This window comes from Alosa sapidissima, chromosome 1 (genome assembly GCF_018492685.1).
Source record: "Alosa sapidissima isolate fAloSap1 chromosome 1, fAloSap1.pri, whole genome shotgun sequence".
NCBI lineage: Eukaryota > Metazoa > Chordata > Actinopteri > Clupeiformes > Clupeidae > Alosa > Alosa sapidissima.
Window position 1 is genome coordinate 27,838,190 of NC_055957.1, and position 17,500 is coordinate 27,855,689.

Genomic DNA, 17,500 nt, shown 5'->3' on the forward strand with positions numbered 1-17,500 from the left:
CTTTCTTCCTCTTCCGCTCTCTCTCTCTCTCTCTTTCCCGCAGGAATACAGCAGCCAGGGAGTCCAGGCAGGGGAGCCGGGATTAACAGACCACTGATCTCCACAATCAGATGAACAAATGAAGAGAGAGAGAGAGAGAGAGAGAGAGAGAGCGAGAGAGAGAGAGAGGAAAGGGAAGCACGGCACGGGTACCAAAGTGGGAGGGAGGAAGAGGGAAGGAGGAGGGGACACAAAGAGGGGGAGAGGGAGAGAGCGAGAGAGAGAGAGTGAAAGGCAGAGGGAAAAGAGAGGGAGAAGGGAGAGAGCGAGCGAGAGCGAGAGGGTGAGCCACCAGCGATAGTAACAAGGGGGGGTGGCTGTGATCAATAGTGACAGAGAGAGGTCTCTCTTATTCGTCAGAGTGGGCTGAGGGAGGGGGGTGCAGATGGGGGCGGGGGGATGATAGAGATGGTGGTGGTGTTGGGGGCGGTAATGACAGAGATGGTGGTGGCGTTGTGGGGGTAATGACAGAGGAGAAGTGTTGTGGGAGGAGATAGGGAAAGAAACAGAGTCATTGAGAGAGAGAGAGAGAGAGAGAAAGAGCGAGCAGTGAGCGGAAATGAACGGCTGAAGACAGAAAAGCAGGCGCTGAGAAACGCAGAGCCTTGCGTGAGCTTAGCAAAGAGAGGAAAGACAGAGTCCATGCCCACTCTCCCAGTAACCCTAAGGGTTAATGTGCTCGCATCTGCTTCTTGCTGTTCCATGTTATCATGCCTGTGTGTATATATGTGTGTGTGTGCATGTGTGTGTGTGTGTGTGTGTGTGTGTGTGTCAGACTACATGTGTATATGTGAGCGGGCTTACCTATGTATACAGTATGTTATTTGTGCGTGTGTGTGTGTGTGTGTGTGTGTGTGTGTGTGTGGGCATGTGTGCGTGCGTGTGTTTTTGTGTGTGTGTGTGTGTGTGTGTGCGTGTACGTGTAAGTATGTGTAAGTACACTATGACTGCCCAGTATGCTGTGCTGTGCTGTACTGGGCTGTGTGTGTGTGTGTGTGTGTGTGTGTGTGTGTGTGTGTGTGTGTGTGTGCATGTGCATGTGCCCCTGCCCCCTCTCCTCTGTTCATATCTCCTTACAGGCGCTGCCTGCAGTCCTGGCCTCCCTTCAGACAGAGCAGACCCTAACCCGGCCGTCTCCCAAGGACCAGCAGGTGCAAATAACAGACCATAAATCAAACCAGTACGTCAGCTCAAACCTACATAGTGTCAGAGCCCCACAGATGGCATGCACACCCCAACACTCACTTACTTACACACACATGCATATGCATATGCACACACACACACACAGACACACACACACACACACACACACACACACACAAACTGATGTAATCAGTCTAACACAGTTTGCCCAGAGTGCCCCTGCCACCTGCCCCATACCAAAAAAAAAAAACAACAACAAAACTATTTACTCTGACATTTTTTTCTCCCACAGGACTTTGCAGCATTGCAAAATTTGATTTACCCCCGCCCCCAACAAACACACACACACACACACACACACACACACACAATAGGTCAGGGGTTTATTGTGTCTCCATCTTTAATGCAATGCCTTATTCATGATCCCTGTGAAGACTAAATAAAGAAAATACATAACATATCCAGCTGTGACAGCTCCAGAGATCTCAAAACTGCTGACAAAGCTCAGAATTCCCATATAATGTTTTGCAATGCATCACTTTTCCACGGGATACAACCCCACACACAATGAACCCAAGGACATACCAAAGAGGGACACCGCATACGGGACAAACAAAATGCACGTAATAAAGACAAACCCACAGCCTCATGTTGCAAAAGGAGAAAATTGAATCTAGTCATGTGGCTAGTGGCCTGTTGTCATTTGGACTTTTACTGTACCTTACCAAAACTTTCCACAGGTAGCATTTTAATTATCTCAAAATAGCCTCTATTTCATTTCACGAGTCAGTTTCATATCCACAATAGCTCATCATTTATTGAGACGAAATAAAAAAACTGAATAAATCTAATAAATGAATCATAAATGTCAGAGGCAGGGGTTGTGCAGGCATCGTCCCTGATGCATCTACCGATAAAGGAATCAAACACATCTGAGCGACTGCCAAGGCATCAGCAGATGCCTCATCTCTGCAAACAGCTCTCAATCCGTCACCTTAACAGCTGCAGTTTGGCGTTTAATGTGTTGGCTTTTTTAAAACCACCATCCCTCGCCTCTCCCCTGTTCTCACTTCACCTTAAAAACCAGAAAATGAAAGCCGGTAGGAAGCGGATCTCAACTTCTTCTGTGGCTGGGACTCAGTGGGCACTCAGCCTTTCGATGGTGTCAGTGATGGAGGGTATTGGTGGCAATTTGTGCTGTGTGTGTGTGTGTGTGTGTGTGTGTGTGTGTGTGTGTGTCTGTGTGTCAGTGGGGGCTGAGGGTGGGCAGCTTTCAATTATCTGATGCAGGAAGGAAGGACTTGGAGGGATAGAGAGAAGGGATAATGCCAGGGAGACCTCTCAAAGGCTGGCCCTGCTTTACTGGCTTTCATCTGAGGTGATGGGGCCCACAGAGAGCGAGAGATGGAGAGAGAGAGAGGAGAGAGAGAGAGAGAGAGAGAGAGGTATGGATGGATGGAGGGAGGGAGCCCCACTATGATGCAGAACCCTTCAAAGGCCACCATCTCCCCTCCCCTCCACCCCACCTGCCTGTCCAATCTGCTTTTATGATGGGGGTATTATGTGTTAGTGTGTCTATTGTGTAAGAGAGAGAGTGCTTGTGAGTGTGTTAGATTCAGTGTGTGTGTGTGCATGGGTGTATGCATTTGTGCATTGTTTGTGTGTGTGTGTGTGTGTGTGTGTGTGTGTGAAGGTGACATTCAGACCAACTATGGCTTTCAAAAGCGAAAAGTGAACAGATGAGGGATCATCATTAAAAGCTCTTCAGTAGCATGCTCATCCAAAACACTCCTCACGCTGCCCAGTGTGCACTAACAATTCACAAAACATTGTCTCTCTCTCTCTCACACACACACACATACACACAAACGCATGCACGCACACACACACACACACACACAAACATATACACACACACACACACACACACACACACACACACACTCACACACACACACACATAGGCACACACACACACACAAACCTATCCACGTGTCACATAACAGACATATATTCACCACTTACCAAACTCCAAATAAGGAGTCTAATTTCACCCGACTGATATTCTGCAAGACTTCAATCATTTCAACTGTTGACTTGAATGCTTCAGAAATACATAGACAGATTGGCAGGCCTCAGGAAGATAGAAAAAAGAAAACATATTTAGCATATCCATTTTTCAGGCCTCTGAACCGAATTGCAGAAAAGCATTAAGTGTACATGTATGTCGGAGCTATTTCCTGGAATTGTGTTTGTGTTTTTGTGTGTGTTTGTGTTGTTTACTAGTGTTGTCTTTAAATGTTTATTTATATCTTTGATCTGCAAAATTCCAATCCATTCAGACACAATAACGGTGGTGAAGTGTAAACATTGAAAGAGGATAAATATTTTTCAAATAATTTCACATCAAAAACTTCACTGAACCGTACAACCATTTGGCATTCAGTTGAAGAATACAACACAACACAGCACTAGATGGGGATCATTAATATTACCTAAAGTAAATATGAAATACAAAACATTTCCTCCTAATTTATTTGTTTTCTCTGGTGGGGACTGTGCCCACCATTATAAGTTCCCCATAATACATCTGTATGATGAACCAGTGTATATTTCAACATGGCATGAATCCTGATGTGGAGCAGTGTTTTCTGCAGCCCTGCAAGCCATGGCGTTGCTGAGAAACCCCTATCACCCCCTGACTGCCTGGGACGAGGAAATTGCAGACCCCTGAAAATAGCAGCAGAAGAATGCGTCCTTCCGCGGAGAAGAGCGAGGACGGGAATGGCAGACGCGCAAGCACCCGAGGAATGCGTGCGACACAGGAGGTCAGTGTGGTCGGCTATGTGACGCAAGCGACAGCGCAAGCGACAACCATCTCATAATATCACAGAGGTCTAATTAATTATAGAGCACATCCAAAGTATGTGAAGGAGCTATTTTTCATGGTACTTTTTTCCGAATTGGAATTGTTGAGTCCATGGTGTTGATTTATGAATGTATGAATGTTTTTTGGACATTCTTCAAGGTATTATGACGTATACTAAACACACACACACATACACACACACACACACACACACACACACACACACATCTTGTACAGTGGGTCCCAGTTAAGAATTGACACTTCATTCACCATCAAGGTGATTCACGCAGCTGGGTGAAATGTAAGTACAACTGCAGCCGCTTGGGGGCAGCATAGTCCGCTGTGACGTTCCACGGTCGAACCGGACGGAGCATTCGACAGCAAGGGCTGTGATTGACCGAGTTTTCAGTGCGTTTCTTTGTGTTTTTAGCAGCCCCTGCAACATGCTAGTCACTGTATAGCCTATAAGCTTTGTACATAATGTTAAACATAGTTTTGGATTCAGTGGCAAGATGTCTTGATTGAACAGTGCCTGTCTCTCAGTAATGTTTTAAAATGAGAGCTTCGTCAGCTGGCAGTAGGCTACTTTGTCGGCGGTCGAGTGGGTTAATGCGCGTATTTCCAGAACAGGTCTGCAACTTTCAGGCAGTTCTGAGTTCGAATCTAGGCAGGAGCAGAGCCATATAAAGGCCTAGGCCTATTGTTATCATTTTTTGCATGGTGTTGCTCCTGGCAATACTTGTTTATATAGACGTTTGGTGATTAGTTGATAGCTGTTTTTGGGACACGTTAAATGTTCTTTATAAGTATATATACTTTTTTGATCCCGTGAGGGAAATTTGGTCTCTGCATTTAACCCAATCGGTGAATTAGTGAAACACAAACAGTGAGGTGAAGTGTACACACAGTGAGGTGAAGCACACACTAATCCCGGCGCAGTGAACAAGGGGTTAGGTGCCTTGTTCAAGGGCACTTCAGCCACAGCCCACTGGTCGGGGCTCGAACCGGCAACCCTCCGGTTACAAGTCCAGAGTGCTAACCAGTAGGCCACGGCTGCCCCTTTGATAATGAGCGCATACGGGGAGTAAAACGACTGTTACGCGCTGTTACAACTGTAGGCTACAATGATTGCAATACAAAAATATGCGCGTGTTAGTTTAGTTAGTTTTGTGATGTTTTGCACTTTTGCCTCATGTGTTTTCAGGTTTGAGGGCTTTTTAGGCAAGATTGACCTTGGTTAGACTCTGCATATGTTATTTCTCCGAATGGAAAATAAAGACGATTTTCGACACACGTCTGTTATTAGTTCAATAACACGTGTTCCTTGTTAAAACATGTGACTAGTGAAACTCAAATGATTTTAGAAATATTTAGCCAAAGCCAAAAAGTGTTAGAGAGAAGGAGAGACGCCGGTGCAGCTCAGATGTCTTCTTAATTTTCTTTATTCTTTAGTAAAAGGTGCAGAACATTATTAAACTTTGACTAACGTTTCGATGTTCGTTAGTCAAAAACATCGACACATCAAAACGTTAGACAAAGTTTAATAATGTTCTGCACCTTTTACTAAAGAATAAAGAAAATTAAGAAGACATCTGAGCTGCACCGGCGTCTCTCCTCTCTAAAATATCTGTCCTGGCCTGGTTGCACCGGATTGTCGCCAAACGACAGAAGTGCGGAGAACCCTCCTTTGTCTACCAAAAAGTGTTACTTTGTGCCCCGCGCTCCCCCATTGCTTGTGAAAGAAGGGGGTGGGGGAGGGGGGCTTAACGTGAAAAAGCTTAATGTCCCAAAACGGCAACAAGTCATAATGGTATAGGCTACAGGAAGTGGGGGGAGGCTCTTACGAACGTCTTAAGATTTGCCGACTGTTTCCCGAAACCATTGTAGCTTAAGAACGTCGTGAAAACACTCGTAGATCTACGAGTGCTCCAGAGTTCTCATTACCGGCTAAGAGCGTCTTAACAGTACTTCTCACTGAGGTCACCAACAGGACATACAGAGAAATTACAACTTAGAATACATAATCCAATTTATGTTCCCATTCTTTATTGTGTTTACCTGATGAATCAGATTTTAGCGTGCAAAATAGTATAGCCTACATTTAATGGTCATAATAATGTGATGAAAAGCGGACAAAAATGCAATCCAGTTATGAAACGAGATGTTGCCAGAATAGTTTGCCATTATCTTTGCTAAGTGAGGGATATATTTTATTAGGCCTAAGAGGTAAAAGCAGAGAAAGGAACATGTGGTTTAGTCTGTAGGCCTAGTACTGCATCAAAATCTAAGCCTACACATTTCCTCACTTTCTTACTCGACTTCTTTCTTATCTTCAAACATGTTCTTAAGTGACACAGCAAAAAATTATTGCATGGTGCAACAATCTAATCTTAAATAATTACAATTATTTATGTATGTGTATGGTATATAACCTACTTGGGATGCTTACATGCAGATGTCAAAGTGTTTCTATTTTCGTATTGATGTGAATTAATGTGTAGGCCTAGATCCGAAGTTTAAATGGTAGGCCTATAGCTGTGACGTGCAGTCACCTGACATCACCATCAAATCAGAGGATATTTCAGAACTATTAACGTGGACAGCTCCCCTTAAGAGCATCTTAAGAGCAGTTCACGCTACGAGCATGTTCGGGAAACAGTCGGAAAAACCAAACGAACGATCGTAAGATGAATCGTAGAAAACCCTCTTAAGAGCGTGTCTCCGTCGTTATCGGGAAACTGGGCCCTGAGCCGTTTTCGCTGTGCTATTCAGAAAGCATCTTATTATCTTTCAAGGCGCACACAGCTTGTTACCATATAGCCTATCGAGTGCCTTAACAGATAGGCTCTGCTCTTGGGTTTGGCCTCACAGCGAACTCAACCCTCAGATTACATTATTTATTTCTGCTTAATTGCGTCTTTTGATGTCTTTTGCAACATCTGCTTGTTAGGCTGGGCTACTGTCAATGTCCTGTACAGGTAAATGTTCAACAATTGCTGGTGTAGGCCTACAGGCTAATCAATTAGGGACTGTTCGTTATTTATTTAAGGGGCTACCGGAGGAGTTTTGGGAGCGTTAGTCAAAAAAGACGTGACCCTCCCTCGCCAGCAAGAAATCTTTCTATGACCCTCCAAAGTGATTGAGAAAAAACGCATGACCCTCCCCAGTCCCAACAATTTATTGATGCCTTCTGTAGGCTACTGGGTCAATTTGGGAGCTTGCATGCTACTACACCTTCCTTGAAATGCCTTGAAAAGGCTGTCGTTTGCACAATTTCACAAATAATCACCGGGACCGAAATAAACCTGTCAACTTTTCCCGGGTTTATTGCATATTTTAACTTTTTCCTCGCTGTCTTTGGAGGAGCTGCAGGGCCGTCGCAAGGGGGTGCGAGGCCCTGTGCGAACTTGACAGATGCATGAACTTACGTGCATGAAATCATGCGATAGCCAAGGCTACCATCGGTGCATTTTAGTAGCCTAGTCTAATAAGCTACACCAGCTTGTCTTTAAGAGGGGAAATTGTATAGCCTATAACATTAGCTGAGTCACATATTTGGCCATATGGTGTTTATCATAGGCTACATCACGAAACCAAATAGTGTAACAAAGGCGAACACTTTAACAGGGGAAATTAATTGGGCATGAATCATTGTGCTGAACTGTATTTGTCAATGAGCAGAAACACACACGACATTCAAACTGTTGATAAGATGTGCACTATGGAAACTGGTCTGTAGGCTAACATTGGACAAATAAATGACACTGACTCGCCATATCCTGACTCTGAAAAAACATTGTCTTGTTTTGCCGCAAACTCAGCAATGAAATCATAGGCCAGTTTGCAGGTAGCATAACGTCTTTTTCAATTCATAAGGGAGAGCCCAGTCTCTCCTGTGACATTGAGGTGCGCAAATAGTTTTGAATAGCCTGTTCAACTTCGAAAAGCTTCACCCGATGCCAGTCACTGATCGCAATTTCAAATTTCGGGAAGCTTCGTTCAATCTTTTTAAGTTTTAAGTGCAGTAGGCCCCGATCAGCCACCTTTGGAATTATATCTCGAGCCTATTATAAGTTCCAGTGCGTTATGTAAGGGATAATGCCCGACAAAGTGTCCATTATCAGAAATAAATGGACGACGTAGGCCTACGCGGAGGCGTGAACTGTCCGTCGCTTCCGCGAAGACCATTTATCCCGTTTATACCATGGTCACTTACGAAATAAATAAATATGAAATCAATGATTAATATTAATGAGTTAAAATCGTTAGTTTTTTCAGCTGTTTATCGCAACGCTGTGGAATGTCGATAAGTTGATTGTTGATAATGCTAGCTGCCTTGGTTACCAACTAGCGTTTGAGCCATAGATATATATAGGGGAGAACCGGGACGAATGAAACACTTCTTAATTAAATGTAATTTACAAAGACATCGTAAAACACTAAAAGTTAATATTTTAAGGAGAAGTCGAACGTGCGTTTAAGGTGTATGTTTCATTCGTCCCCCATGCTGTTTCATTCGTCCCAGCCAGGAGGGACGAATGAAACAGCATGGGGGACGAATGAAACATACACCTTAAATTAGGCCTATGTAAACTTCCCACAATTTCAATATTTGACAACATATCATAAATGGTACTTCAAGTAGGTGTTATTTTAGATAGATTGCTGCTGGGCTATATGTCTTGGTTCATGTCTGTTAACAACTCATTGACGTCATGGTAAAGCGCTTATCTCGCGGTTATGGAAATAGCATGCACTATGCCATTAATATAGCTAGAATAATGCATGTTTCGAATTATATAATGTTTCTATAGTACAAAATGTTATTTCACTCTGTTTTTACGTGGTTAAAGCCACCACACATCCAAATAAGTGCCCTTCATGACCGACTGGGTTAACATGGCAAAACTCGACCCCCTATCTGATAGCCCCAAATATATTTGCATCTTTCTAAAACTGCTTTTCCATGTCTCACCTGCATAAAATATAGTATAAACACAGATATGTGTGCATTGACTTAGAATAAATGGGGTTTACTGCCTGGTCGGGACAAATGAAACAGGTGTTTCAATCGTCCCGCCATAGACATCTAGCATTATAGGCTGTTTTGCATCCATTACAAACAAACATGCAATGTGAACGTCTGGGATTGGGGAGAGCACTAAATGCTCTACTGAATAAGCATGAAGTCAAACCTTGTAAAAAACACTCTTTAATAATCAAAAAAAATAAACCGCTAATGAAGTAAACTTGTGACCATCAAAAATCCTTTATCGCCTGTAACTCCGTGATACCAGGACGTAACAGGAAGGCATTTGGCTGAGCAACGGAGGTTAATATGCTCTATGTTTTGTCCAAAGGATGACTGTCTATCATCGTTGCACACGGAGAAAACCGGAATGTTTCATTCGTCCCCCGTTTCAATCGTCCCGGTTGTACCCTACTGACTAGATGTCGCCTTCGGCTTCTCAGCATGCGTCAACACCGCCGCCATCTTGTAGCGGGGATCTGAAGCTCTAAACTAGTTCTCCCTTATTGTCAGTGTTACCTATTTAGCGACGTTTGGCCATCCCCAGCGACAGAAAACCTTTTTAGCGATTAGCGACAAATTTGAGAAAAATACTCACAATGATGGCAAACTCGGTTTCGTTGTTGTTGAAACGTAAGAAAATCACTTTTCTCATGGCTTTGTCATTTGTGAATTAAGCTACATCCCGTTTGCCCATAGCATTGGCCCATGATTAAAAAAGTAACGACTGGCGTATGAAGTAGCAGACCACGTTAAAGCACGGAAGTAAATGTTCTACAGATCTACAGCAACTTCTGGTAAGATTACAACTTACACGAGTAAACGAGACGAGAGGTATGTGGCCTCAACCAGAGCCTGTGTACGGACAGTCTGTTTACTTTCATTGTATCGAACCTAGTTGCAGTTCACTCATTGTTCCTCTAGGGGCCGCCGCTAGCTAGTGCAGAATGAATGGGAGTCTATGGGGCTAGACGGGTAAAATGTATCTTTATTATCGTCAAAAGCTTAGTTTTCTCTAGACTCGACCATAAATACATACCTGTCAGTTGGAACAACCCAAAAAACTAGATAATTGCTTGAGATTTTGACGATTTATGGTGATTTTATTTTCGCTAGATCTTTGCTCAGATTGACATTAATGCATTATAGAGGAGTGGGCCACCGCGGCAAGATGGCGTCTCGATTGACGCATTCGTTCCAATGAACAGCAGTCGTCAAGGCGACATCTAGTCAGTATATATATCTATGCGTTTGAGCCAGCACAGTGATTTAGAACTGTCATCAGGCAATTCGAACGGAACGTCTTTTTATAGGTAGAAGGGGGTCACTTGCGCTTCAGCCTGGTTGGTGCTCACGGAACAGGACGCAGAAGTGAAAAAGGGAGATCCAAGGTCTAACAGGAGCCAAGGAGCAGGACCAGAGCACTCAATGCTTTAACGTGTTTTTATTTGTGCAAACTGACTAACGTTTCGACGCCCATGCGTCTTCTTCAGAGTCTGTTTGCACAAATAAAAACACGTTAAAGCATTGAGTGCTCCGGTCCTGCTCCTTGGCTCCTGTTAGACCTTGGATCTCCCTTTTTGTCTTTTTATAGGTGTAGTATATCACTTTTTAAACGACACCCTTTTCAACCTAGACCATGGTATATAGTATGTCTATAATCAATTTTCATTCATTTCCATCAACATTTGCCATATTGAAAAACGAAAAAGAGGGAACTCAATAGAAAAGGGTAAAAGGATTTCAGAGAATTGAACTTATTTTTCCATGCCCGGTGACACAAAGGATCTGCCACCATACTATACTTCCATCCATCTAAAGCATATTCATCCAAAAGAATTAGAGATGTATCTTGTGGGACTTCAGGACTATTACTCCCTGGCAACGTGTTGTATAAACACTGCCTTGATTGATCACTATTAGGAACAATCAGTGCTCGCTTGGCAACCAAATGAGTCTACTCTGCTCCACCCCAGTGAATAATGCAGAGAGCAAGAGCCTCTCTCTCACTGCCAACACAACAGAAGCATCACATCAGCATCTGGATGAGGCAAAAGAAATGTGTGTGAATCCTGAAGTCGATCTTGCGGTTACCAGTAGAGGTTGGACCCAGCCCACGCTGGTTCTTAAGCAGCCTAGAACCAGCTGCCTAGTAAGACTACTGAGGTTGAAAAACAGTACCGAGGCCATTCCAATCAGAGCCTGTCAAAGTGAAAGCATGTGACAGAGATGGTATATCACTTAGTGGATATGAGCGCATCTCTGGAAGTCATAAATCAACAATATTACATCCGTTTCTCTTCTCTCTGAAGCGTCATCTTTCTTCTTTCTTTTTGTCTTCCATCAGGCGGCCTTGCTTATCAGTGGTGGAGAGGCAGGAGGAGGAGGAGGAGGAGGAGGAGGAGGGAGGTCAGGGAGGAGAAATTGAGGGTGGAGCACAGGCAGCATCAAGTGTTAATGTGTTTGGGGAAGAGCAGTGGCAGCAAATCCCTTTGAGGGGGCCTGCAGGGGACAGAGGTCACCGCTGCTCTTCAGGAAATGCAATCTAATGTGCATATGGGCTCAGGACACAGGACTCTCACAGATTGGTCTCTGTGTGTGTGTGTGTGTGTGTGTGTGTGTGTGTGTGTGGGTGTGTGTGTGTGTGTGTGTGTGTGGGTGTGTGTGTGTGTGTGTGTGTGTGTGTGTGTGTGTGTGTGTGTGTTGGGGGGTCTGCTATAGCTTAATAGATGTTGTTGAAAAATTGTTGAGATTTAAACTCAGCAGCCAATCAAAATACACCCATCGTTTCTGTGTTCCCGAAACAATATTGTCGATTGGCTAGTAGAATGTATGGCTTAATTTATTCCCCATTCGCATAGCCATGGACATGTACATACATTCTTTTTGACTGTGCTCACACAGGATGGACAGCCAGAGGAGCATGAGGAGCATGTCGCTGAATTGTGATCATCATTGTGCCTGCTCCCATGTGGGGTTGAGGCCACCGTGCTTGGTGGTGCCTCTGGCTGCCATAATGCCCTGGGCAAACACAATATCTACTCAACCTCTCTGAAGTACATTCAGTGGAAATGGGGGGTTGGTCTTTTGATGAAATGTCACACTCTGTGGGGTGGTTGGGACGTGTGTGGTTGGCTTAGAGATCCATGCATCAGTCCACCACTGGGATCCAGGGCTCCATCTGCCTAAGTCAGCTGTAGCAGTCAGCGGTTTCTGTTCTACCTGATTGCTGTTTCTGCATCTATGTGATTGCTGTTACTGCATTTGTTGCTACTACAGCACATTCATGAAATAGTATATAAATACGCATTTTACGCTTCACCTCCCACGTTTTAACACGAAACTCCAACTTTCCCCTGACCCTCCTCTGTGCATGACATGGGAAAGCGTAATTTGCCATTTTCAGCTCCTGTGACAGGCAGTCTGCGATTTAATCCAAGTGCGGCCTGTTTGTAAATAGCTCGCATCGGTTACATCAGTCTTTGCGAACAATTACCTGGAAACATAGAATCATAGCAACACTTACAACAAGTCTTACTGATCCTAGCACTCACCAGCCGTTTTAAACTGACAAGTAACTGCTAAAAACAGCACTTACCGACGCACTTATTCTTACTGTACTCTAATGTTTTTTAAACTGTCCTAAAATTGTGAGAATTGTTCTAAAACTTACTGTTTACCATGTTGTTAGTCGCTTTGGTTAAAAAGCGTCAGCCAAATGTAATGTAATGTAATGGAAACAGGCGCAAACAGCTTGATAAATCTAGCCCAAAGTGTGGCTTTTAGCCATTGTTGCCATTGTTGAGGCAAATAACAAGGTGAGCCAATCATAATTTCTCTCATACTGATTTCTGCAAGTCCAATTTATTTTACATTCATTCACCTAATAGTTGCTTTTATTTCAACAAACAGATGAGCGAAATAAATTTGGCTGGCAATGTAATGGAATGATTTTCTTTGAGCATTTGAGCAACCTATTGTGAGGCAGCTGTTATTACAGATAGAGCCTGCCTGATGCCGCACTGAGGAAAGAGGAACAATACATCAAGCTCAATTTAGCGGATCAATGTTTAGTTTCCCCCTCAAGGCCGTCGATCAATTGGCATCACAGGGGCAACACAAAAAGTCCTTCAAGGTCAGCTTGGGGCCACACTAACTCAGAGTAAGAATAAATCAGATATCATTATTTATTGATGTCACAAATCATCATAATTATAATCGTATCCACTTGTTGTGATATTCAGCAAATTGCTCAAAAGATCCCTGATATTCAGACATTGTCTGAGGCTGTGGTCAGATAGTGTTATTGCCCTTGTCACTGAGTGAAAGTGTCCAAGTGACAGCCCTGTTAAAAGATAGATGAATGCCACTGAAAGGTGCCTCCTGCGTTGTCTCCTTTAGCATAGTGTATACTGGACCATCCTTTAAAAAGGAGAGCAGACCATATACCCATACACCCATTGGCCCATGTGGTTAAGAAAAGACAGGGCATAATGTTTTGACAATCTGACTGCAGTCTAAAAGGCAGGCTGTTTATATTAATAATAAACAGCGTCAAAGTCATTTTGATGGCAGACTAAGTTGTAATGGGGAAAATTGCATGCCTTTTACAGCCCTAGCCTAGCTGGCTACAGGGAACCAGCCTTGCAACATACTCGCCAATATCTCAGAGAATCACAAGTTGTGCAACAGCCAACTATTTGTATGAAACAGTGAAATTGACATCGCTCTTCGGAAATTATCTTTGCCAGTTTGTAAATAAATCCACTCTCAGCGTGTCCAAGAGGATGGGTGCTAGCAAAGAGTGGTATTTATGACTATTGTGTAAAACACACACTCGCAACTGGGGAGGCCCAGTAGCAAACAACCCCCAACCTGCATTGGATACCTTTCACAATTCCACACACTAACATACACACTGCACTCAGCATCTCCGAAGACACAAACAACTAAGCATTTCCTATTTTTCCCTACTTTTACGCAATCTCAGCATTAGATCTTTTAATATCCTCCACTTCATACACTTCCTCACCGCTGATCAGCTGAAGGGACAACTGATTGACGCCATGATGGCATTTCATACATACAGTAGCTTAGATTGCAATATGCAGAGGAAAGAGAGGGTTATGATTTCCATCAGCCCTTGAATGTGTCATGTTGATGAATGGGCCCTTGCTTATTCATACAATTGTCTCCTGCCCCCGCCCTCACCCCACCCCAAAATACCCCAACCCCTAAAGCCACCTCATTAGCACCAGAGTGGGCAGGGGAAGAAGGGGGTCAAATTCGCACCATGACCTCATCAGGAGGGGGGGCAGTTCAGACTTAGGGGGAGACACTGTTATGAATAAAGAAAATGGCTGCAGAATCATGACTGAATCCTGCAGCCATGTTGTGTCTACTGTAGGACTACCAGAGGGAGAGAGAGATAGAAAGAGAGTGAGAGAGAGACAGAGAGAGGGATAGAGAGAGAGAGAGAGTATTTGTGTGTGTGTGTGTATGTGTATGTTTTTATTTTAAACAGCATTAAACATGAAGCACTGCCTTAAACATAAAGCTACCAAGACCAAGAGTTTTAACATTAATCAGATTAAGGGCTCATCACAGTGAATGTCACCCAATTAAGTAGGAGATAAATCACTCTGATACCTAGTGTGTGTGTGTGTGTGTACGTGTGTGAGAGAGGCAGAGAGAGAGAGTTTGTGTGAGTGATAGAGAGTGTTTGTGTGTTTATGTGTGCGTGTGTGTGTGTGTGTGTGTGTGTGTGTGTGTACTCATTAGTGTACATTTGGGAATGTATTTGCTGTTAACCACCCCTGTCACATCTAACCCCTCTGTTATCTCCATAAAGTAATCAGTCATTAGATGACTAATGAGCACGTGCCTGTGTGCGAAAGAGAAAGTGCTGTACACACCTTGTCCCTAAAACAGATCATTCATTAACTCGCGCTGCATGAAAGCCGACCAATAAGCTTTAATGAGCACACAACAAATCCATGATAGTGCGTGGCTAATGACTCAGAATGCATTAAGCGCGTCGCTCTAATGGGGCCATACTGTGGGTTCTGACACAATGACACCGGGCTTGAGGCAGTCAGAGACATATCCCACCCAAACCCAATGCCGTGGCAATTACCTTCAAGTCAACAAGTCTCTGCTGGAGTAGAAAGGGGATAAATATTTAATGGCAAAATAATCAAATGTTTCACAGTCCCAAGAGTGGAGGCCTGTCCTGTGTAATCACGAGAAAGGTTACCTAGTTGAAGGTGAAAATGCTAATCCTAGGAAATGAACAGAATGAATGATTTGGAAAATAAGACATGGCAATGGGGAAATTGCATCCGATACTGAACGCACAGCTCAGCCTTCCCACCATGCTCCTGCTCTGCTGTGTGACCACTCCGCTCCCATTAATACCCTCAGTGGGTTTATCTGCAGGGGTCGTGGGGTCACAGCTCTCAATAAAAAACAGAGATTTGGCAACCCACTTCCTGCCACGGCAGCTGAGTCCCATCTGCTCATACTGCTCCAGCCTACTGCCGTGAGGATGACCACGAACCACAGCTGCATCCTACGCCGCTCCAGCCGTGAATACAAATGCCACTGCATCCCAGACCATCAGACTCATTCAGCAATGCATATGGCCATCAAACATATCCATACTTTAGTGTAATACAAAGAAAACATGAACAACAGATACAGTAAATGTCTATCTGACACACAGGAGTTATTCAACCATGATTACAACCAGCTACAAACACCTCGGTACCCATATCTCAGAGGACTTACAGTAACATGGTCAACTCATGCCATCAGTTTAGTGAAGAAGGCTAGACAGCGCCTATATCATCTCAGGCGGCTGAGGAAATTTAAGATCTCCTCAGTATTGATGAAGACATTCTACACTGCTGTTCTTGAGTCTGTTCTGTCAGGCAATATCACTGCCTGGTATGGAAACTGCAGGAAAGTGCACAGGACAGGAGGGCCCTCAGTAGGGTGATCTGATGTGCAGAGTGCATCACCAGGACTGCTCTGCCCTGTCTCCAGGATATCTATAATAACCGTTGCAGATCCAGGGCACAGCGCATTATGAAAGACATTCACCATCCCAACCACAACCTCTTAAAGTGGCTTCCATCTGGTAGGCGACTAGCCTACATCTCAGCCAGAACTGAAAGACTGAGGAAGAGTTTCTTTCCGCAGGCAGTACGGTTGATCCAGGGACACTAGGACTTGCATACATTACACTTGCACTTTTTAGTTGATGTTTTAATTGGACAGTATGACAGTATGTTTTATGTGTCATGTTTTTATGTTTCTATTTACTATATTATTCTTATTAACTATTTTTATTCTGTCTCCCACCACAGTTGGAGATGTTACATTTTACATTTCACTGCTGTTGTACATGTACAATCATGCATGTGACGAATAAACTAAACTTGAAACTTGAACTTGAATTATAACCACCACATTAGTGCCATCTTTCTGTCATGAATCATGACGATGAACATATTAATTTAATAAATGTACCAGACGGATAGTAGTATTTGTGTGTTTATATTAAATCTGCATATGCCTGCATCACAAGTGTCAGTCATGACGTATCTGAGCAAAATGTGTAAGATGATGTATATAAATGGATGATTTGCTCATTTGTCTTATGTGTTAAGTGTGTTTATCTTTAAGACTATGCATCACTGCCCCATATTGTCTCCCATACAATAATAATTAGAAATCATGCAGTGTGAAGACAGTATATTTTCATGAGGAAAAGCTGTGCTGTTGGGATGATATGCTTGCTTTCTAGGGGGTAGCATGACCTAGCATATAGGGTAGCATGACATACTGTCATCAGTAAGCGAAGTAACTTCCTGAAGAGCAGAACACCAGACCTGCTACCTGCAGGGCTTTAACCATGATTGACAGCATCACACGGATTCCGTCACCACCACTCAGTGGAGCTGTCAATCGTTCAAACACCCACACTATATTTTCCCCCTACATATCCTATCCTGCATGCTCGCCGAGTGGATATAAACATAAGGGAAATAACAGAGTGCAGAACAGCAGAGCAGGGGAGACGCGGAGAGTGTGGATAGATGTGCTGGGAGACGCGGAGAGTGTGGATAGATGTGCTGGGAGACAGGGAGAGTGTGGATAGATGTGCTGGGAGACACGGAGAGTGTGGATAGATGTGCTGGGAGACAGGGAGAGTGTGGATAGATGTGCTGGGAGACACGGAGAGTGTGGATAGATGTGCTGGGAGACATGGAGAGTGTGGATAGATGTGCTGGGAGACACGGAGAGTTTGGATAGATGTGCTGATTGTGCTCTCCTTCTCATCAAAGTGAAATGCATTGATTAAAAACTGGCTCTCTCAATTCCATCCACTTGTGAAGAGCAGAAAGTTCAAT

General features: G+C 43.8%; 1 protein-coding gene across 1 annotated transcript in view; it reads right to left on the reverse strand.

Moving 5' to 3' along the window:
- LOC121709413 (vimentin-like) overlaps positions 1 to 17,500 on the reverse strand; it is a 117,865-nt gene that overhangs the window by 66,422 nt on the left and 33,943 nt on the right. The gene's annotated exons all lie outside the window — the stretch shown is intronic.